The sequence below is a fragment of the Condylura cristata genome, unplaced genomic scaffold, assembly GCF_000260355.1.
Source record: "Condylura cristata isolate star-nosed mole 26May11 unplaced genomic scaffold, ConCri1.0 scaffold00003, whole genome shotgun sequence".
Classification (NCBI taxonomy): Eukaryota; Metazoa; Chordata; class Mammalia; order Eulipotyphla; family Talpidae; genus Condylura; species Condylura cristata.
This window is the reverse complement of record NW_004567104.1, coordinates 50,998,917-51,021,950: the sequence shown is the minus strand read 5'-3', so window position 1 is coordinate 51,021,950 and position 23,034 is coordinate 50,998,917.

The window sequence follows — 23,034 nt, the reverse complement described above, 5'->3', positions numbered from 1 at the left end:
TCTTTCTTTCTTTCTTTCTTTCTTTCTTTCTTTCTTTCTTTCTTTCTTTCTTTCTTTCTTTCTTTCTTTCTTTCTTTCTTTCTTTCTAAGAAGAGGATTTCTTTGTTTTTGTGTAGGAGAACTTGCTGTAGGGCAGAGGTGTGGGGGGTGGGAGAGGGTAGGTGGAGTGGGAGAGGATTCACCAGAGACAGAGCGGGGAGCAGAGCAGGCAGATTGACTGAACATCGCTGCTGAGGGGAGCGAGGAAGAGACAGGAGAGGTCTGCTGTGCCATGTGGGTCACCTTGCTGGCTGGGGATCAAACTCAGTTCACTGCAGAGAAAGCACTGAGACTTAACCCCTAAGCCACCAGAAAGAACCTCTGTATTATTTCCTGAAGCTTAATGCAAAACTACAATTTCTTAAAATAAAAAGTTAAATTAAAAGGCATTTATTAAACATTATGAACCTGGATATAGAAGTTCTTACAGTAAATAAAACATAAAAATCTCCAGAAATTTCAGGAAAAATGATGTCTAGAATATATGCTTTGCTGTCCCTCACATCGTCAGTGGTGTTTCCTCCTGCCAGCCCATCTCAGTGGCAAGTCACCTCTGTCTGCCCCCAAGTTTGTAGTGTAATCCTGGAATTATCATCTGTCCTGCAAAACCTTCTCTATCCATGTTTCCTTTATTCTGCAACTCTATTCACATATTCTGGTTGAAAATTCAGGAAAAATGCTATCTAGAATATATACATTTACAGAGCATATATTCTAATGGAAGATAAATTCCAGTGGGTTAATCTGTTTTGGCTTACCTACACTTGTTCTGCCTTGCAACTCAGTGTCATTCTGAAGTTATAAGCATGGGAACCTCAGGATCACACAATATAGTGTCCTTAGTAATGATCATCAATCTGGTCCATTCTCCTGGCAGATGGGGATGCCAAGCTGTGGCTGGCTGTTGCTTAAAGGTGGTGGCCTTTATGCCTTCTTTTCTTTAACATCTCATATCAATATTTTAAATCATATTCATGGATTTTTTGTTTTAGTAGAAGTTGCTTTGCATGTAGCAGCTGTAGGAGTGGGACCCTAGGAAGCAAGCAACCAAGAACAGGGAGTTGCTGCCGGTGACTCTAGCTGACTCCCCTTGGTGTGTGGATGTGTATAGAACACAAAGGATTTGAAGAGGAAGCTGAGAATCTGCTGCTATCAAATGAAAGGCTTTCAAAACAGCTGATGTTTAGGCTGTGGTTTCTGCCTTGGTTAAAAACATCACCATGTTGTTCCTCAGGCAAAGAAATGTTAATGTCTTGCTTGACACATATCTAAAATGTTTCCTGGGATCTCTACTCCTTCAGTTTCCCTTCTCTCTATCTTTCGATATTTCCAGTACGTGCTTGATATCTGTGATCTCTTTCCTGTCTTCTTTAGTAGCTATTCAGTAGCTTCATGTTATCCAAAAGCTCTCTGCCACCTGTATTCATGATGTAGCCTCTATCCAAAGTTACCTTTTAAAAATAAAAATCTGATCCTGCCCTGTGCCTGCTTAACATTAGCCCCACGTTCAAGCTCTGTAGTCTGGTTTACAATATACATTAGTCTCTAACCCAATCATATATTTCCAAACTACATTCTAAGTACTCCCTACACTATGCCCTGTACAGCAATGCTGATTTCCTTATCTTTGCTTGAATACCCACCCTATCTTTACAATGCTTTTCCCATCAGCTGAAGCTTCCACTTGGTCTTGCTGCTGGAATTCTATTCCAAGATCTTATATGATATTTCCCCTGGAAATTTCCCTAAAATCCTTTGTGAGGAGGATCTCGCTATCAAAAAAGTGATTCTTTCTTCTACCACATGACAGTGTCTATAAGCCTGCATTGCAGCATCTGTCACATTTAGAAGCTGTCACTTGCTGCTCAGCCACCTCCACTGGGGTGCAACTAAGTGATATAGGAGGGAGTAAGAAATATTTCAGAAGGTAGATTCTGCCCAGTGTTTGTCCTGGGCAGAACTTTATTTCTGTGCATGTGCCTTTTCTTTGCTTAGGCATTCCAAGTCATCAAGTGCTTGGCTATTCCAGTTACCGTGGAAGAAAAAGGACCCAATCCAGAGCACCTGTCACTTCCCAACTCCAAGTTGACTGGGTCTTTCTGCATTTCCCAGAACGTTCCTTCGTGTCACTCAGCCCAGAGTTGATCTTGAAAAATATCATCACTACTTCATCTTCCGCATTTGCTATTGCAATTGACCTTGTGCTCAGATAGGAACACTTATCCCGACCATGTTCATGTTTGAACCTTTGGCTCAACAAGATTTTTGTTATAGTATCACTGCACTATAAATCCCATTTCAAAGAGCACTGGTTTTTACTTGTGCAAAGGTCACTATTTATTGTTGAACTTGAGATTCCTATCTTTAAATTCAATTGTCATATATACTTGTACTATGAGCTTTTTTTAACATCAGGGAACTGTGCGCTGTTACAGTCTTACTACATCCACCAAGTAAATGTCATGTTGCCAGGCTGACATATTCAAAATATTTCCAAGCCATGAAGACTTTTCCACTACTCTGAAAATGATTTTTAGGGCTTTTTGTATTAGTCAGTAGCTTTTGTAATGACACATGTGTAGCTGTGGATACCAAGGTCCAAAGGACAGATGGGGTGTCTAGAGACATGCTTTGTTTTTATTAGCACCTTACGCACCCATTCCACAGTTATTTAATGTTTTGATTTTACATTAAGGGCAGGGAGAAGGGCACCCAGAACCCTCAAGCCTGCCTGCTGTCAGTAGGTTCTGCCATCCACTGCATCAAGGCAAAACATATAGACCCTTAATGGAAAGCAACTTTAATACAATTAGTAAAGACAAAGAATAAAATTTCTAAATCAAGCCCCCAAAGTTTCCCATCCCCTTATAGCTAAAAGCCCATCTGAGTGGGATTGGCCCAGAGTAAGGCCAGAAAGCTAGACACAGTCTAAAGTAGTGCCCAGCAGCAACCCATAGAAAAGGGTCAGAAACAGCCAGGCAAGCCTGGGAGGAAAAGAGTAAAATCAAAATCAAAGCTGCCATTGTTAACTTCCCCACAGGCCTCTCACCCACATCTGTTTCAATCAGTCCAGAGCCAAAATACAAGTGCAGCATCTTCACACGTCTTTCTGCTCCATGTGCCTCCTCCATGTGTCCTCCTTGTCCCCACCCAACCTCTTTCCTTCTCCATTTTACATTTCCCTGCTCAGCTCCACCCTCCTTTGGGTGGGTGAGGGAGACTGGAACCTCCTCTTTCCCTGAGGACCACCCTGTTACAGAGCTACATCATTGTGAATATTGTTACTATGGCTCATACATCATAATCTCTCTCTCTCTCTTTCTTTCTCTCTCTCTCTCTCTCTCTCTCACACACACACACACACACACGCACTCAGGATGATACTTGTATTTCTGCTGTTCTAAAAAAACCTCAGTGTGGTACATATTATTTCACACTTAAAACATTTAACACCAGTACTTTGTAAACAGAAGAAGCATAGGAGGGAACAGAGGGTGATAAATGATGAGGAGGAGGGGAGAGTAGGAAGGCAATGAGCAGCAGGAAGAGGCAAGGCAAATGGGATAATGGAGGTATGTCAACCCCACAGAACACCGCACTGATGTCTGACGGAGGACACGCGCTTGCCATGGCTCTCTTGGTTCTTCAGCTTTAGGGCAGGTGACAAGAACTCACATAGTAGCAGAGAGAACAGCAGTCACCAGTCTAAAAATACTGGCTTACAAGTGTTCTCTAAAGACTCCGTGCATACGTCCTCTTATTATCTTTTTCATTTATATCTGAGAGGAAATTCCAGGTTTCTGAAGGGTGGACTCATAAATATCTAGATTTAAAAGCCCTGTGATCATAATTACCAACATCCCTGCACTCAACCAGCAGTAAATGTTTCAGAGTATTTGAATGGCCAGAACTCCTCAGCTTCTCACTTTGGTGGCTCCTCGGTAGACTCCAGCCTTTGGGCACCTGACCATGCATGCCGGCATGGTGCAAAGGGCTTTCAGGTGACACCAGTGAGACTTGCCATCCTGGCTCTGACATAGTATGACCTGGGGAAATTCATATAACGTTTTCCCTACAAGATTATTGGAAGGACTAGCCGAAATAGGAATGTGCCAGCATTGATTGATACTTGGTAACATCTGATAAATGGGAGATTCTTGTTTCATTTTAAGTAAATTTTTTATTGGGTAAGACTGGTTTATGACATTTCTTATTTCTTTATATCTGATCTCAACTTGGACAAGTTGCTGACTTGTCCAGCATGTTAGCTGATACAGGCAGCTGCTTCTTGGTTACCATTAGCAGAGCAGGGGAGATGAGAGTGTCCTTGAAATGATAACATTAGGAGTAGCTATCACAGGGAGTAACAAAAAGGAAACACAAACAAACAAGGCAAGGAGTTACTGTTGAGAGAACTTTACTGACACTAGATATAGAGGCCGTGTTACAGGACACCCCAATTCTGTTAGAGGACAGGGAGAGAGAGGGCACCCCTGAAGCCCCAAAACCTGCCCGCTCTAAGTGGGTTGTGCCATCCGCTGCAACAAGACAAAACATATAAAACTTCAATGAAAAGGGACTTTAATACAGTAAATCTACAATACGGAATACAAAGAATATTAATCAAACACCTGAAGTTACCCATCCCCTTGTGGGCAAAAGTCCACCCAGAAGGGATTGGCCCAAAGCAAGGCCTGAAAGCCCGTCACAAGACTAAAGCACCTTCTGGCCGGGACCCATGGAAAAGGGTCAGAAATGGCCAGACAAATCTTGGAGGAAAAGAGCAAAATCAAAATCAAGATAAACACGGCCATAGTCACCTCCCTATAGGTCTCTCACCCACATCTGCCTTAACCAGTCCAGGGTCAGGAAACAAGCCCAGGTTCTTCACCACATGCTCGCTGCTCCATGTGGCTTCCTCAGGTCTCCTTCTGGCTCTCCATACTGCTTCATTCCCTTCTCTTCTCTCCTTTTTCTCTGCTCAGCTCCACCCTCCTTCTGGGTGGGGGCAGGGAACCTGGAACTTCCCTTTTTCCTAGGGACCACCCTGTTACAGCTGTACCCCTGTATGGGCTCAAAGAAGTAAACGGAGGACCTGTAGTGTTGGACAGAAGAAATGCTGTTTCTTACTCCTTATTATGGGACTAGATTTACCCACTCTGGGAGATACTTCCTGAATAATAAGTTTATTGACCCTTACCAATTTTACTTCATCTACTGTGTTATCTTGGCATAATTTCACACAGACTGTTAATGACTGAACACCCTAAGCATCTGAAAGAATACCAAAAGATTTGCAAAACTCCTTTTTGTTTCTGTGTTTCAGAAAGCATGCCATGACCTTGGTTAGAAAATATTTCCTAATTATCTGTACCGCTGATTACTGTGACTGCTGTCCTTAGGGACTACTAGGGTTTTAGAGTATATATGATCCCAGGAAGAAGCATCCTAATTTTATCTTCAAGGTGAATGAAGTCAGGGGAGAGGAGGCCTTTGAATGATGGTTCAAGTCTGATTAGGTGACAATGGACAGTTCATTTTTTTTTTAAAGATTTATTTATTTATGCACATAGAACTGGGGTACAGGCCAGAGGTGCAGGGGTGGTGAGAGGCTTCACCAGAGACAGAGTGGGGAGCAGAACAGGCAGATCATTGAAGTACACTGCTGAGAGGAGCAGCTGGCGGGTCAGGAGAGGTCTGCCACGCCATGTGGTCACCTCCGGGGCAGGCGGGGATCAAACTCATGCTGTAGTAGCTTTAGTTTCTTAGTGCTGTGCTTTAACCCGCTGCGCCACCAGAGAGGGCCGGGCAATTCATTTTTAACTGAACAAACTCATGCCTATTGGGATTATCTTGGCTTATTCAAAGTTTGAAGATCATGTGAGGTTTCTCCTGGAAGTGAAGGAGGCAGAAGTAATCTCGGAGAACTCAGTATCCACAATTTTTTCAATCTCAGGTGCTCCTATGTGACACAATTAGGCAATGTGTGTGTTGAATATTAAATAATACATTTTACAACTACATCCCAAGAAATAAGAAACAGTTTAGTGTTCACTTGACTTCCAGTCAACCCTTTAATAATTACTCCTTGTGTGTGCCATTGTGAATTCTTAAATTTTTACTTGTTTTTGTTTATAGCAGGATCCATGTTATTTCTTGGATACATCCAGTTACTGAGAGGCCCTCTCTGGTGGGTGATGTTGTATCTCGAAATGCCTCAGTTGGGGGTTTGGGAGAGGGAGTTGACAGATTTCTGCTTTCATTGAAGAATTCTTTATTTATTTTTTGTACTTGACACTACTGTGAAGGTATCAAGGAACAGCCAAAACAGCACCTTGCAAGGACAATGAGGTATCAATTACTTTTAATTACTCCCCAGCCCTCTCCCTTAATTACCTACTATGCTAGCTGGGATTTATTGCAGAGTAATAATAGTGATACTTTGCATTTACATAGTCTCTTTCTCCAAGGAGTTCAAAGCACTTTACAGATATGACTCTCTCTATTAATTTAAAACTTAAAAATGCGGAAAAATCCTTCCACAAATAACAAAATTGTATACTGGCCAATCGCCATTTTTCAAATGAGACATATTCTACAGATAGTTTACAATTATAGCCAAATTGGAGGGATTGTTAAAATAACCTCTCCCTCCTCCTGTACTATACATGTTTTGTTTATTTATACATTACTCTGTGGCTGCTGATATTTTCCAAGATACATAAAATGAAAGTACCACGGGATATTAAATGATAATTCTACTGATACAGCAATGAAGGATCTTGTCTCTTTGTCCTCCCTCCTCACCCCCCTCCTCCCCAAAAAAGGTCTCCAATTTCTTTATTTACTCCTGTGTGTGTTCCCACATTTTGAGGGAAAAGAACATCACTAGGAAGAACTTTTGAGTTGCTGCCTGCCAGCTGGTGTCAACCAGTCTTCAGATGCTGTGTTGCAAGGACCTTTCCTGGCTCTGCCATCTCCTCCTTCTATTCCCTTGTAATTCTGCATAACTACCGCTACCCTCAGCCACAGAGCATGAGTCTGCTGCTTCCTCAGTTTGTCCACACATTAAACAGCTTTCTTCTCCCAAACTATTTCCTTTTATTGGCCACGGGAAACCAAGACCCGCGTTTGGCATCACTACCAGGAGTGCAGTCGTGTGCCCACTCTAAAACTTAAGTAATGGATTCCAACTCTATTTTTTAAGTGTGAAAGTCCTTGCATAGTAGATAGTTTGAAGATGTCAAAATATAGAACAAGAATTTTTAGGTCCATGATTGGAAAATGCATAATTAGAAAATCTACAATGAATTATGCTGAAGTATTTATTATTCCATCCATTATACCAAGAGCTACTAGTAGATAAGTGAAGCTAACGCTAATTAACCTCACTGTTATTGCAGAGTATTATCCTCTCAGTCTGCCTTCGATGTGCTTATATCCCCATTGCTTCAGACATTGAAGCCTATTGCTTCTCAGAGGGCTGCCGCCCAGTCTTGAGAGAAAAACTGGCCTAAGTTTTAAAGCCAGCGTTTTCAGGAACAGTGCTCCGATACAAAATAATTATGTTGAACTCAAAAGGAAGAACTGAAGAACATCACTCAGCATTCAAGAGCTTCTCAATAGATGGTGAGCAACCCTTCAGGGTTAAAACTACTTATACATTAAAACAATGGAATTTACATGCTTCAGAGGTTTTCTTTCCCCCTTATCTTGTCTGTTAGAATTAATAAGTTAGAAGCATTCAGCTCAGAATGGAGACTTGATTGCATGCCTTTTGCTAAGGATCTGAGACGTGAGGAGACTGCAGTTTGAGATACTTAACAGAGTAAGCACCTTTTGGACCTGAAAATGCTTTGAATATCATTCTCCTTTGTTTCCTATTGCTTGTACTTAAATGCACCCTATTGTTTCTAAAGATATGCTAAACATGTTTTTTTATGCTGAGACTAAATTCTTTGTTTTTAATTTATCCCATTAGAGCAGTAAATTATGGCACACTAGATCAAAGAAGATTATCTTCTTTTAGAAGTTTTCACCTGATTTTTGGAGATAATCCTAAAGCAATTCAAAATTGGGAAAGAGCAATGGAATTTTGATCAAGAGGCATTTATTCTTAATTCTAGTTTAGATTTTGCCATATATTGTTTTGAGATGGAATTAGAATGACCATATATACAACAAAAGTAGAATTTTTTTAAGCATCTTTCTTTTAAGGAAATTAAGAACTTGGAAGCCCCATTTTGTTTATTGGGTAAGTTATTGAAAAGGAAACCCAAGTTAGTGATTGCCTCTGAATCAGTCATTTGATTATATTAATTATCTTTTATGCCTTGGTTCTCCTGTTACAGAATGAGGTTAATTATAGTTACCCTCACTTATCTCATAGGATTTTTTAGGGGAATGGATGGAATAACAAACTAGTTTATCTAAAGTGAAATTTCTAAAATACAATTTATAACATTATAACAGTTTTAATATAAGAATGTGCAGCAAAAAATAACTTTTCCAAAAGTAAATACATGTGCTATAAAATAGCCTCAGAATTGGATGAGAAGAAAGTAAGATGGACAGAGTAAGGGGGAAGAAAAGATAACAGGAAGGGGGAGGATAAAATGATTCCAGTAAGAGAAAGAATTTGGTATCTGGGCTGTATCATTTAATTGGAGAGAGTTCCAGTGTTGTGTGTGGGCTCACACATGTCTTCTAAAATCTGTGTTCAGTGACAGCTCCTGAGTAGCTTGGAATCAGTCTTGGTTGGACTATTGACAACAGCAGCCATTGTCAAACAGTAAAACTCAGCCCCTTTTCCAACCAGGACCAGTTTTTATTTAATTCTTTATTTTTTTAGATTTATTTATTTATACACACAAGAACTGGGATATAGGCTAAAGGTGTGGGTGGTGAGAGGTCCCCAGGAAAAGGGGAAGCTCCAGGTTCCTGCCCCACTCAGAAGGAGGGTGGAGCTGAGTAGAGAAAAGGAGAGGAGAGAAGGAATCCAAGGAGGAAGCAAGCAGGGTGGAGAGCGAGGAGACCTGAGGAAGCCACACAGAGCAGAGGGAGACATGTGAAGAAACCATGTTTATTTCTTGGCCCTGGATGGACTAGTTGAAAGTGATGTGGGTGAGAGACCTGAGGGGAGGTTCACTACGGCAGTACTTATATTGATTTTGGTTTTGTTCTTTTCCTCCCAGACTTGTCTGGTCAATTCAAACCCTTTTTTGTGGGTCCCAGCCAGACAGTGCTTTAGTCTTGTGATGGGCTTTCAGGCCTTGCTTTAGACCAATCCCTTTTTTTTTTTTTTTAAAGATTTATTTATTTGTGCATACAGAACTGGGGTACAGGCCAGAGGCTCAGGGGCGGTGAGAGGCTTCACCAGAGACAGCGTGGGGAGCAGAACAGGCAGATCGACCGAGTACACTGCTGAGGGCACAGTGGGTGGGTCAGGAGAGGTCGGCTGCGCCATGTGGTCACCTCCCTGGGCAAGCGGGAATCGAACTCATGCAGAAGCGGCTTTAGATTCTCTGTGCTGTGCTTTAACCCGCTGTGCCACCAGGGAGGGCCCTAGACCAATCCCTTTTGGGTAGACTTTTGCCCACGAGAGGATGGGTAACTTCAGTTGTTTGATTTAGAAATTATATTTTTTTGTCTTCTGTATTGTATACTCACTGTATTAAAGTTCCTTTTCATTAAAGTCTTACATGTTTTGTCTTGATTCGGCAGACAGCAGAACCTATTTAAGGCAGGCAGGTTTGGGGGTTCAGTGGTGCCCCTCTCTCCCTGCCCTGTAACAGACTCACCAGAGACAGAGTGGGGAGCAGAACAGACAGATGTACTGAAATACACTGCTGAGGGGAGCAGTGAGTAGGTCAGGAGAGATCTGCTGCACCAAGTGGGTCACCTCCCTGGCTGGGGATCAAACTCATAGTGCTGTGCTAAACCCATTGGGCCACCCGAGAGGGCCCAGAACCAGTTTTTAAACAACCAAGCCACTTTTACCTCTATATCTTTGCTTGCTCACTCTTAATTTTTTTTTTTAATATCATTCATTTGTTTTCTACTTTATGTATTAAAATAAATACTTAAAAATTTTGTTAAATTTATAGCTTCACTTTCTAACCTGGTTGTCTTTTGAAGTTTATTGTCTAAGGCTTATTTTCTTGTCTACCTCTATCAGTCTGAAGAAAAGTACTTACAGAATGAAATTGACACCTTAGTATACAAATCTTTCTGGCTTCTCTGGCTGTCAGGTTATTGCTGTTTAAATATTCAGCCATTATATCTTATTTATTTTTTTCTTTGTACCATCTAGACTTAGTATGATGTCTTACCTATTGTAACCTTTTTTTGAATCTTCTTTGGTGGTGATTCTAGTCAAGTATGGACATTTACATGATAAAAAAAGAATTGTATTAAGAATTTTTTTTATTCTTTATTTCAAACACAAATTGAAAACATTATTATAATCTTATAATATTAACACAGTTAATATTAACAGCATCTCTGATGCTGACAAGAATTTTTAAGTATCTCACAGATAAAGTGTCAGGGAAATGAACAAAAGATCTATTCAATTAAAATATACTGGTTATTTACTTTTATCAAACCCTTTCTCAGGTATTTATTTATTCATAGAAGAACTGGGGTATAGGCCAGAAGTGCAGGAGGTGAAAAGATTTACCAGAGACAGATTGGGAAGCAGAGCAGGTTGATTTACTGAAATATGCTGCTGAGGGAGCATTGGGTGAGAAAGGAGAGGTCTGTACCCTCATGTATGTGTGTCAGCTCCCTGGCCAGGGATGGGACTCAGGCCTCAGTGGTGATAGTGCTGAGAATTAGCCCCTAGGCCACTGGAGTGGCCCATGCTTAGGTTTTACATGTATTTTCTTATCTAATTGCAACATCATCTTTCTGGTGATGTCTATGAATATTCTGATTTTACAAGATGGGAACTTGACTCTAGCAATTCATGTGACTACATCCAGTAACACCAACTCATTAATTGCTGGGTGACTCCAGGCCATTCTGAGTCCAAAATTCTCATCTTAGCCACTGTATACCTTAATTCCACTTAAGAATAGCATTATCCTGGTGGGACTATATTACATTGCCAGTGTTTATTCCAGTGCTTATGCTTATCAAATCTCAATAATAAGCTGAAATTTTTTAGTCCTGATCTTTTAATTAGTGATGTTTTATTTTCAGCCTATTCAGCTATCCTATTTTAAATGAAAAAAATTAAAACATCATTCAGGAGCCTCTTAAAATAATTTGTTTTTTTGGAGGTTCTACTTTGTGCCTTATTTTTATTCCAGATGGCCTGGGAATTAAAGGAGAGTAGGGAAAGATATGATACCTTTCCTCAAAGAACTGATAAGCAAGTTGAGAAATGGCAATTAGCACACATGGAACAATTAGAGAACAATTAGGTAGTAATCTCTATGGCACTGATAGAATTAAAAAATTAGGAAGTAAGGTGACTATGTGGAATGGGGAAGGGAAAGTATATTCTAGAGAAAACTCCCAGGGGCCATATACAGGACTGTCAGCCCTCTGTGCTTGACTGGGTGTTAGATACACTAGTGTTTACTTTGCATTTATTCAACCATAATATGTATTAATGTTTAATGTACTTTTTCTGAGTATGGTATGTTACAATAAGAAAATTGTAAAAATGGTAAAAAATCACTTTGGGAAGAATTCAATCTATTGTTCTTTGACTAATCCAACATGTCTATTCACTGGAAAAAATCTAACAGAGAAAAAAGGGAACTTTATGTTAAAGATTAATTAAATAGCCACCAAATTTACAGTAAAAAAATCTAACAGAAAAAAGAGAACTTTATGTTAAAGATTAATTCATTAGCCACCAAATTTACAGTCTTTAGCTACCAAATTTTTTTTTAAAGATTTATTTATTTATGCATACAGAACTGGGGTACAGGCCAGAGGTGCAGGGGCAGTGAGAGAATTCACCAGAGTCAGGATGGGGAGAAGAACAGGCAGATCAACAAAGTACACTGCTCAGGGGAGCAGGTCAGGTCTGGAGAGGTCTGCCACACCATGTGGATCACCAGGGTTGATGATCAAACTCCCACTGAAGTGGCTGTAGCCATCTTGCCATGCTGCATCCTAACCTGTTGCGCCACCAGGGAGGGCCCTAGCCACCAAATCTTAATTTTTTTTTGAAAAAAGTTCCTTGAAAATGCTACTCCTAGAAATACACCAAGCTGTTGAGATGGATATCAAAGCTGTTTTAAGATTCCTGTTTGTTTTTGATAGTTCCACTTTTGAGAGTCAATAGTGCTGAGAAAGCATACATAAGGAATACATCTTTTTGAAGTGTTTTGTAGGTGATAGAGTGACATCACTTATTTTCAAGGATTTACCAGCAAGACCATCCCATGATGCCTTTTGTTTATCTATTGGTTGAGGGAACAATAGTCCATTAACATAAGAGGTATTTGGAATTATTGATGCTATTTCTCTGTGTTGTGCTTTTGAAACAACATAAAATACATGGTCATTTGATAATATGCACAAAGTGGTTAAGAAGAATTTTATATTTCTGCTCTGTTATGTTCATTCCTTTGTATTAAATATTAGTATCTACTTGACCTGCCAATGTGTGCAAATCTAATGCTTCTTCCTTGCTGATCATCATGCTCTGTTTCATTTATTAAAAAGCAATACAGGGGCTCTCCTTGGTGTTACAACAGGTTAAAGCACCACCTTATGAAGCTCTCTGAAGCTGCTGCAGCACAAGTTCGATCCCCCACCAGGGAGCTGACCCACAAGGCACAGCAGACCTCTCCTGGCTAACCCGCTGCTCCCCTCAGCAGTGTATTTCAGGACATCTGCCTGTTCAGTTCCCCCCTCTGCCTCTGGTGAATCCTCTCACCTACCACACTTCTGGCCTGTACCCCAGTTCTGTAAGCATAAATAAATAAATCTTAAAAAAAAAAGGGCAATACAGGCAATGTACTATTAATAATCAGAAATATTTTAAAGGAAAAAGTATTCTCTGGTTTGTCAACAAGGCTTAAAAGAACAATAGAAGCAAAATTATGAGACTAATGTGGCTGTGTGCTATGTTGAATGAAACAGTAAAAATTTCTTTGTCTTAAACTGTTTGAAAGCCTTTCATTATATAGATGCTGAGAATTATATCACAAGTCTCTAAGATTATAGAAGGTGCTCTGATGAGGACATGCAGGCCAGGAATCAAAAGGGACTAATGTGAGGTCACAGGATTAGCAGTAGGCTGCACTCCAGGCCATCAAGATTCAAATACAAGTTCGAAACTCTTTACTCAACTACATTGTAAGTGTCCAGTTTTAAACCAAAGTCATCAGTACTTGAGGAAATCTTCCCAGACAGCTGTTTCTTCCACCCCACTCCTCCCTCACACCCACAGGTCGTCCCACGCCCAACAATGTTGAGTTCACAGCCCTTGAAGTTCAGTCTTTGTCCCTTTCCCTGGTAATAGTATGATTGAAGAAGAGGAGAGAAGGAAAGGTTTCTGGAGCCCTGCGGGTTGATTTTTCATTAGCATAAATATAAGCAACCAGGACAACAAAGGACTCAGCAGCAGATGGCTGGAAAGGTCCCCTCTTGTTCAGTATTTCAGAAATGGAATTAATTTTTAATACCACATATTAACAATCTTCTAATACATCGGTGATCTCCTTGTTCTGTCTTCCAGCAAGCACAGATGCTGCTGGTGGAATAAACGAAAGTCAGCTGATGTAACAGCACTTTTTTTCCACCTTTTTTCTGGGGTAGGCACTTGGTTCGCATCCTAGGGGCATGTACTTATACTCAATAGCTATTAGCTTTATTAGGGGAAGGCCTAGCAGTTGGATCATGGTGCAGTGGGGAAAGCATGGGACCGGAAGTCAGAGAAATCGAAATTTGGTTCTTGGCTTTTTTTTTTTTTTTAAATAAACAACTGGTGTGAGTGTAAATAAGTCATCGACTGTCTTGGTTTCAGTGTATGCATTTGTATGAACAACAAGTGAATGTGATGATTAGACATTGTAAGTGGTGTGTAGTACTCATTATCTTAAATGATTTAAAGTATAAAGAAACCACTGTTTTAATTGAATGTTCTTACTAGGGCATGTTCTTTAATATTCTAAAGCCAGTTATCTGACTTTTTTGATTATACATAACAATGGTTATCATTTATACAGGTCTTAGTGTGTTTCAAGCATGTTAAGTATTTTATAAATACTATCTCATTCACTCCTTTATGAATTCTTTCTTTTTTAAAAAAGATCTGTTTACTTATGCATACAAGAACAAGGGTACGGGCCAGAGGTGCGGGGGATGAGAGGATTCACCAGAGACAAGAGTGTGGAACAGAACAAACAGATGGATGAAGTACAATGCTGAGAGAAGCAGCGGGCGAGACAGGAGAGGTCTGCTACGCCATGTGGGTCAGCTCCCTGGCCAGGGATCAAACTTGTGCTGCAGTGGCTATGGATAGCTTCAAGTGCTGGCTTTAACCTTGTGCCACCAGGAAAGGCCATGAATTACTTTCAGAGTTGAGTAACCTCACTCAAGCTCAGAAGCAACTCATTGTAGTAAAACAGGATGTCAACTCAACTTCTATTCCTCCAGAGGCTAAGCCAGTAACCACTGTACCTGAATGAAATGTGCTCTTACAGGATCCTTTGGCAGTTCTTGGTTTATGCAAGGAGGATTTGAAATGGTGGAACCTTAAAATATTTTGTTTTATTTTCATATTAATATATATAATATACTTGTCATGCAAAATTAAAACACATGGAAAAATGTGAAATTTCTCTTTACCACCCTCCCACTCCCTTCCCTAATGACATAATCACTATCCAAAGTCTAATTTGGGAAATGGTGACAGAAAGAACCCCAAGGGGCTCTTGGAAGGTGAAAGTATGTTCTGATTCTTGACTCGGGTGCTTGGTTACCCAGAGCTATTCATTTTGAGAGACTATATCAGGCTTGTGTCCTTCCCTCTCTATATTACAATATTTCAATAAAAAGCTTATTGAGGAAAATGCAGTGAAGCATGAACACAGACTGTTAGTTGCTCCAGAGCTTCCCTTCCATGAACTCTGAGAAAAGCCTCTTAAATGCTTGGGCTTCACATACTCCTCTCTTTATTCTTGAAGACTGATGCTCCTACATTGTAATTTCTGGAATCTGCTTTGCTCGTTCCTTTGTGAGGGCCTCCTACATACTTGGCAGGCTCTCTGCAATGTTTCTCCATGCGCGGCTGCCCACATTAGCGGAAGAAGATCTAATTCAAACTGCTTAATTTTTAATCCCCATGAACGCAAACCTAATATTTTCACAGTGGGTCTTGTTAGGAGGAAAACCTCTACCCCATGAATCCATGAAGGAGGATTTCACCTACAGATGCCTTATCCACCTCCATGAAATTCTTGCAACTTTGGGTATATGTAGCCACACATCTTCTATTCCCTGTATTTTAGGAGATGAGCACAGGCTGGGAAGTCTGCCCCCAGTTTCTCTTCATCTTGGAGATGTTCATTATTCTTCCTCACCAACATCTAGTTCCCACCTTTGAGCACCTGGCTAACTTTACTGCTGGAGCCATTTGATTATTTCAGATTACTGGGTAGGTTTTGAAGATGTGATTCACTTTTAGAACAGAGCTGGTGATTGCCCAAAAGAGAGTTTTTCCAGAAGGCTGTTTTATCTTTCTGCAACAACCAGTATAGATTGCAGAGAGAATGTAGAGTTCCAGTGGACCTTCATGGACATGTTAAATGAACAAGAAATAGGACTTCATGGTTTCAAGTTGCTAAAATTCGGGGGTCATTTGGTATGCACCCTCACCCCAGGTCTCCTCCAGACTCTATGTTAAACGTCATAGCTGAGATTTTCAGGGGTGTGAGGAAAGTCAGGGATCCCCCCATCACCTGGTTAGCTAAACCCAATTCCCAGGATTAACCTTCAGAAATGTCCCTTATTTAAAGGGTATAGTCTGCAATAATTGTTGTAACAAGAACCTGTATCCAGAGCACTGCTGTGTTACAAGGTTTCCTAACCACGGTGTTCCCTGTATTACATGGCTCCTACAGCAGCAGATTCCTCTGTCTCAAGAACCCCAAGACCATAGGATGGAAAAACATTTCTTGGAGAGGAAGACAGCAAGTCAGTTTTCATAAAGGGATCCCTGACTGCTTTCTCAAGCTGGGAACAGGTTATAAATTGCCAATTATAAGGTACCAACTGGCTTGGGGAGGGGAGTTACTGCTGGCCACTTCTCCTCGCTTTACTGTCTGCATAAAGGTTAGCAGTAAAGGGGTTTCCAAACAGCACATATGCCTGATTCAGTTTGAAGACCGCACATGTTCCTGTGAATATGTACCTGATGAGATTTTGTGCAAAAGGCCAAGATTTTCCTAGCAAGACAATTTGAGTTTATTCCAACACTCAGATGGGCGATTGAGGCACCACAGTTCTACATGATAGCACACAGCCAGTAAGGGTAGCCAGGAATGATGTCAAGGCGTGGTTTACCTGTCTTCTGCAGTGACAATTGAAAACAATTCTCAGTAAGATATTCCTAAAGCATCCACTTTTGAGACATACAATCTTGGGGATATCTAATATCTAGAAGTAAAATAACTAATAACTAGAAGTAAAATGTATACCAGGCAACTAATTTTTTTTTATATAAAAGAAGCAGTAATTCCACTTGATGCTAGAGAGTTTGAATCCATCAATTTTGAATTTCATTTGGGGAATTTTTTTTTTGAACATGCTCATTTTTAATTATTAATGAACTTGTCATTTGGGGGAAAATCTACAATTACACAGGTTTTCTGGGCATAAAATAGGGTAGTGAGAAGGGGAGCATTTATGGGATAATATGTCTTTTTTAGCTTCTAAGAGTGTGATGAGCCAGTCTGCTTAAGAAGAAAATTATTCCTCTTTATAAAAATAATTTATATGTATGTATATATATATTATGTATGTGTATATATATTATATATATAAATATATTTACATCATTGCTCATTCTTCTACAATATTTGTAAAAGATGTAGTCCCTATAGAATTTTGGGGGGAAACTTTTTACTGACAACAAAAATAGTGGGAACCACTTTGTTGTGAGAGATGAGGAAAAAAACCCAGAATACCTATATAATATTTTTTTTCCCCTAAGACAAGTATAGGGCTCATTCAAAAGTGCTGTTATATTATTAAATTTCACATTAAAAAGAAGAGAAAATGAACTCATCCTTGATTTACTTATTCAAAATGATCTGACTGGCCAGTAGGTGGCACTCTGATCTCTATTCTGGTGGACTTTTGATGCAAATCATAGATCTTTATTGAGTTAAAGGAGAATCACCATGACTGTTGATTCATTTACATATTTATTGAGTGCTCACTATCTGCTAAAATAGTTCTTTTTCACTACAGTAAAGGCCACTGAAAGGTAAAGACAGCTTCAATATATTTCTTGACAAAGTAATAAAATTTCAGTTTATATTGCTATATAATCAATCCCTTAAAGCTTAATGACTTACAAGTAACAACAATTTATTATTTACCACCTTTTTTTTTTGGTTGATCAGGGCTCTCCTCTGTTAATTTCCTCTGGGCTCGTTCACCCAAGTGGTTCCATTCAATGGGAGGAGCTTTAGAGCTAAAATGCCAGAGACCACCTACACACCTGTGTGGCTGTTGGTGCTGTCTGGTCTCCTGACACCTATGCCCACTTTCACGCAGGCTAGATATGTTTGTGTTGATGATTTCTAAGAGCAGAGCACCAAGTGGGAAAAGCCATGGCTGTAAAGCCTATTGAGACCTGTGTAAGAAGTAACACATGCCACTTCTGCTGCCTTTCTGCCGGAAAGAAGTCCAAGACCAGCTCACGTTCAAGAGGGAGGGAAATAGACTCCAACTATTAAAAAAAGAAGAGCAGTGAATCACCTTGCAGCAGGTAATGCACATGGGGATGGGAGGACTCTGTGGTCATAATTTGCAATCTACAAAATCAAGAAGGGAGATGAACGTTATAAAGCAGACATGTTCAGATCTTGCAGTCTCTTTGTAGAAATATTACTGGAGAAGACTGTGCTTGCAGATTTTAAGAAAGGAGAGTGCTTTGCATTTAAGACAAAATGTCTTAGACTAATGAGGTCATTGTTTTGATGGAGAGTAAAGAATTTTATGAATTTGGATTATTTATCATATATAGTATGTGGATTCCTTTATTAGGAGCCTTTTTTATTTAAAAAGGGATTTATTTATTTATGCATACAAAATGGGGTACAGGCCAGAGGTGCAGGAGTAGTGAGAGGATTCACTGACGACTGCCGAAGTACAGTGCTAAGGGGAGAAGCAGGTGGGCCAGGAGAGGTCTGCGGTGCCATGTGGGTCACCTGCACCCGTGCAGATCAAACTCATGCTGAAGTGGCTTTAGTTTCTTAATGCTGTGCTCTAACCCATTGTGCCACCAGGGAGGGTCACATTAGTAGCTTTTTGTAGTAGTATCAGTTCTTATTTTATAGAAAACTGAGGCCTAGAGAAAATGGGTGAATTTTCCACAGATAAATCTGAACTTCAAGATAGCTACTTAATATCTGTTCTCTCTCTGAATGATGGAACCCCAAGTTTGCTGAAGATTGCAATGTGTCCCACCTAAACTGCATTTCACAGGATCCTTTGCATAGCCAATAAAAACTACTTGGCTGATGAAATGTAGCTAGAATTTGCTTTGTCGGACTTGTGGAAAAGTGACTCTAAAAGGGAGCTGACTTGATTGATGTTACATTTTACCATTGGTTCTTTCTGCTGCTTAAAACAGAATTTGGTGCTGGGAGCTCCAGCAACCATAATATAAGAATAAGCAGCTCGCCAGACTGTTTCAGGATGGTACAGCAGAGACCAGGAAGAAGCATAGGCCCCTGACAAAGTCGTGAATCTGCTTTATCAGCTCCAATGTAAAAACCTCATTTTGCTTAAGTCAGGTTATTTTTCTTGTACAGGCAGTTATACTCAGTCTTAATAGTTAAAGACATCAAAATATACTCCCTCATCGCTTTATTGCAAAGCTTACTTAAAAGTAAAATTTATGAGGCTAGAGTCATAAAAGTCATAAAATAATATTACAGGTCCACGAATGTCCATACCCAATCACAAGTCTGTATATCTCAGCAGAAAATTAGGAAGAACCTTATTTGTTTGAGAGGTCTGATCTTGATTTTCAGTTTCAGCAAACGTGTATCTTTCAGACTTGTTCCCTTTCAGCGACTCCGGCCTCTGAAGGATCCTCACCTTGCTTCTCCCTCTGAGGATGGGGGTCCCTTGCGGTAGTTGCCTTTGCTTGTTCTTGTGGCACTGAGTCTAGGAATGCCCTCACCTTTGATCCACTTCCTAAATCTGTGCATTTCCTCTTTCCAGCTGCATGGCAATCACATGGGATATCTGTAAATTAAAAAATAATCAGATTTGGCCCTCCCTGGTGGCACAGCTGGTTAAAGCACAGCACTGAGTAGCTAAAGCCACTTCCACATGAGTTCGAATCCCCCCTGCCCCGGAGGTGACCACATGGCGTGGCAGACCTCTCCTGACCCGCCCACTGCTCCCCTCAGCAGTATACTTCGTAGATCTGCCTGTTCTGCTCCCCACTCTGTCTCTGGTGAAGCCTCTCACTGCCCCTGAGCCTCTGGCCTGTACCCCAGTTCTGTATGAACAATAAATAAATCTTAAAAAAAAAAAATCATATTTTCAGAACTACCATAAAGATTTGAATCAGGGCTCTGTATCAGGATCCAGAAATTAGCATTTTAAGCAAATACTCCAGGTAATTGTTAGGTATGTGATTCACAATTGACCTGTGAGAACCTTCAGAGAATTGCCAATATGCTTCCATGAAGGATAAGATTTAAAACTTTTCAAAGGCCAGAATTTTAATAAACGTTTGAAAATATTGCCAATACATTTACAAAGCTACCAAATTATTTCATTGCATGCTGTTAAGCAATTCTCTGTGACCAGTGTCTTATCTTGAGCCACATTCGCAGTGTGAGCGGGCTTGGGAGAGCATATTTTGCTGTCTTGAGTGGTCAGAGATTGAGTGAAGATGCATGTACAAGAGAAAAAGAAAACACTGTGGCTTAAGGAAATTGGGAGCAATATTTTCTTCTCATCTACGCCCTGAGGTGATATGAATATTAAGGATGATTCCTGAAATTTAGTGAGGTAGGTCAGAGAACATGGCTTACTTTTTTTCTGGCCATAGAAATTTTCTTGTAAGTATTAAATTTGTACTAATTGGTACAAGTTGTATCAGGTGGATAATAAGTTTCCTACTCTTGCAGTATTCTAAGTTGCCTTTCCTGCTTTTAATTACTGGAGATTAATTTTATTTTTAAAAACATTGACAGAGAATTTCTAATACCTTTCCTCAAAGGACACCATTTAAAACTTCGAAAGATCAAAATTTTAATAAAAGTTTGAAAATATTGCCCATGTTTTTACTGAAACTACCAAGTGACTTTAATTTAAGGCTGTTTATAAAAGGAAGCAATTAAGAGAAAGTTGAAGCTGGGTCATACCTGGAAAGAAAAGTGTTTGTCTCTATAGTGGCAACGCAGTACATCTTCATTATCACAAAAGATGTGTTCCTAAAATGTACAGCAGAAAGAAATATAAAAATTAAAATGATCAACCTATATGTTTTAAGATAGAGCTAGACATTTTATAAGATCTGCAATTTTACCTGGCTGCTCGATCATATATCACTAGCATTTCATACATGCTCTACATTTTTAATGTATTCTTTCCCTTCACAGTTTCTCACCTTCAATCATGTTTAAGTGAAATTGATTTTTTTGGTAATACTACCATTTTACTGCTGTTTCTGTTACTATGACTACGACCAATACTTCTACCACCACCAACACTACTGCTGCTACTACCTCCAATTGCCCCCCCCCAGTTATTTAAATATCATTTCCATATATGTCAGTGTGATAGGTGTGTGATCAGTTTCATCTCCTAGTGACATCTTTCTCTGCAACATATGTTGCTTGGTTTCTAGGTCTAAAGCACAGTAACTGTTTTGACATCTCTCTTCTCCATCATCTTGAGGAGTCTCTATTTCTCCTTCGTGATGGATCCTGTTCTCTAGCTCTCTGATCTTTCTTTTTTCAGCTCGTTGCTCATTTTGCTGGAACACAATTTCTAGTAGCATCCTAAGAAAGGTTGCCTGGTATTTTTCTTTCTGGAACTCTTATTAGCTCAGTTAGACTCTATCCATTGAAATCTAATTTTTTGTATGTACCTATCCTATTTTCTACCCCTTTGACATTTACCATGTTTCCTCGGTTTTACCTTCCAACTTGTACATTGATTATTTAATAACTGATTACATTTTAATTTTCCAGAAGCTCTTTTTTTAAAAAAAAAATTCTGAATGGTCCTTTCTTTCAATAGTGCGGTATGGTCGGATACAAATATAGATGTGTGCTCCTTTCTCAAAAAAGAGTTGCTGATGGAAAGTGACCGCTCAGTCAGGGACCACATTTCCAAACTCCCCTTGCATCTCGATAATGGACAGTGTACAAAAATAGCATGTTTTTCTAGGCCAAAGAGTAAAGAACTAGGTATGCTTTCTTTACCATTTATTTCATCATTTTTCCAGATGAATGCATAGAACTTTAGGACCAAAGGAATGGAGGAATACCAGAAGGAGGGAGATCCGGGCTCTGAACAGCTCTGTAAAAATCCGGGCTCTGAACAGCTCTGTAAAATAGACCCAGCTCACTTATCTCATTACTAACTGGACTTTGTAGATGAGTAATAAATAGCAGTGATGTTAGGGCATCGGAATGTCAAATCATTTTTATTGTAGCACTTAGTGGTATGTTAGTGTGTTATCATTTTTTTCATTGATAAGTATAGTATCTTATTTCTCTGAGAATATTAATGCAGTTTAAAAAATATACTTCTTCAAGTGTAGTCTTCTTTTCCTTCAAGTTTTTTTTTTTCTTTTTTCCACATTGGGCACTGTCATTTAGAGCCTTGCCATTCATATTTAGAAGGGCACAAAAAATACCCTATTTGGAAGCAGTGCATGTGTCGGGTGCATGAACTATGGGCCTCAGGGTAGGGTGAGTTCACACTTACGTTTCCTTGGGAAACCCTAATAAGAGTGTATTTAAAGAACTTTCTGTTGGTTGTCCAGAAAGGTGCTCTTGACTTCCTGCCTAAGAGTATAATCTCATAACTAGCACTCTGAGGGAGACAAGGGTGGGGGAGGGTGGGGAGGAGGGTGGGGGTCAGGGAGAGGATCCTGAGGGCTCTACATTCAGTATGGAAACTTACAGTTCATTCCCTTATTTGTAATGCCTACATCTCTGCCTGGTGGCTTCTGGTAGAGACTCGCCCCCTCCCCCTCAGAGTGCCAGTTGTGAGATTATATTCTTGGGCAGGAAGTCAAAAGCACCTTTCTGGACATATTCAACTTCTATTTGGCCAGTGTGGGAGGGACATGGTCATCCAGCTTCACAAGTCCATGAGGGGCCAGTAGGTCTAACTGTCTCTCAGAAATGACATTGGAATAATCCTGATGTTTCCCACATCATTTTTACCCCAAACTCTTTAGGAGGCACTCTACCCACCCCGTCTTAGGTCTCAGGGAGATTCTGCTGCATATCCAGTTGCTTCAGAGCGTTTCCCATGGTAAACTTGGAATTTAGCTTTCTTAGATTTGCCAAATAATTTGCAACTCATCCAACTGTTTTCTAGCTTCCAACATTATCACTTTTTGTCTCCTTTCCAAATACCTATATTAAAAATATAGTTTACTGGGCTTTTAGAAAGCAGTGGAGGCATATAAATGCATTTATTTACCATCTTTTGTGGAATCTTAAAATATCTTTAAATTAAAACCAGCTCAAAACTTCCAGAGTTTTAAGATGTCCAGTAACCCCCCCCCCCTCTTCTGCATTGTTCAGTGACTTC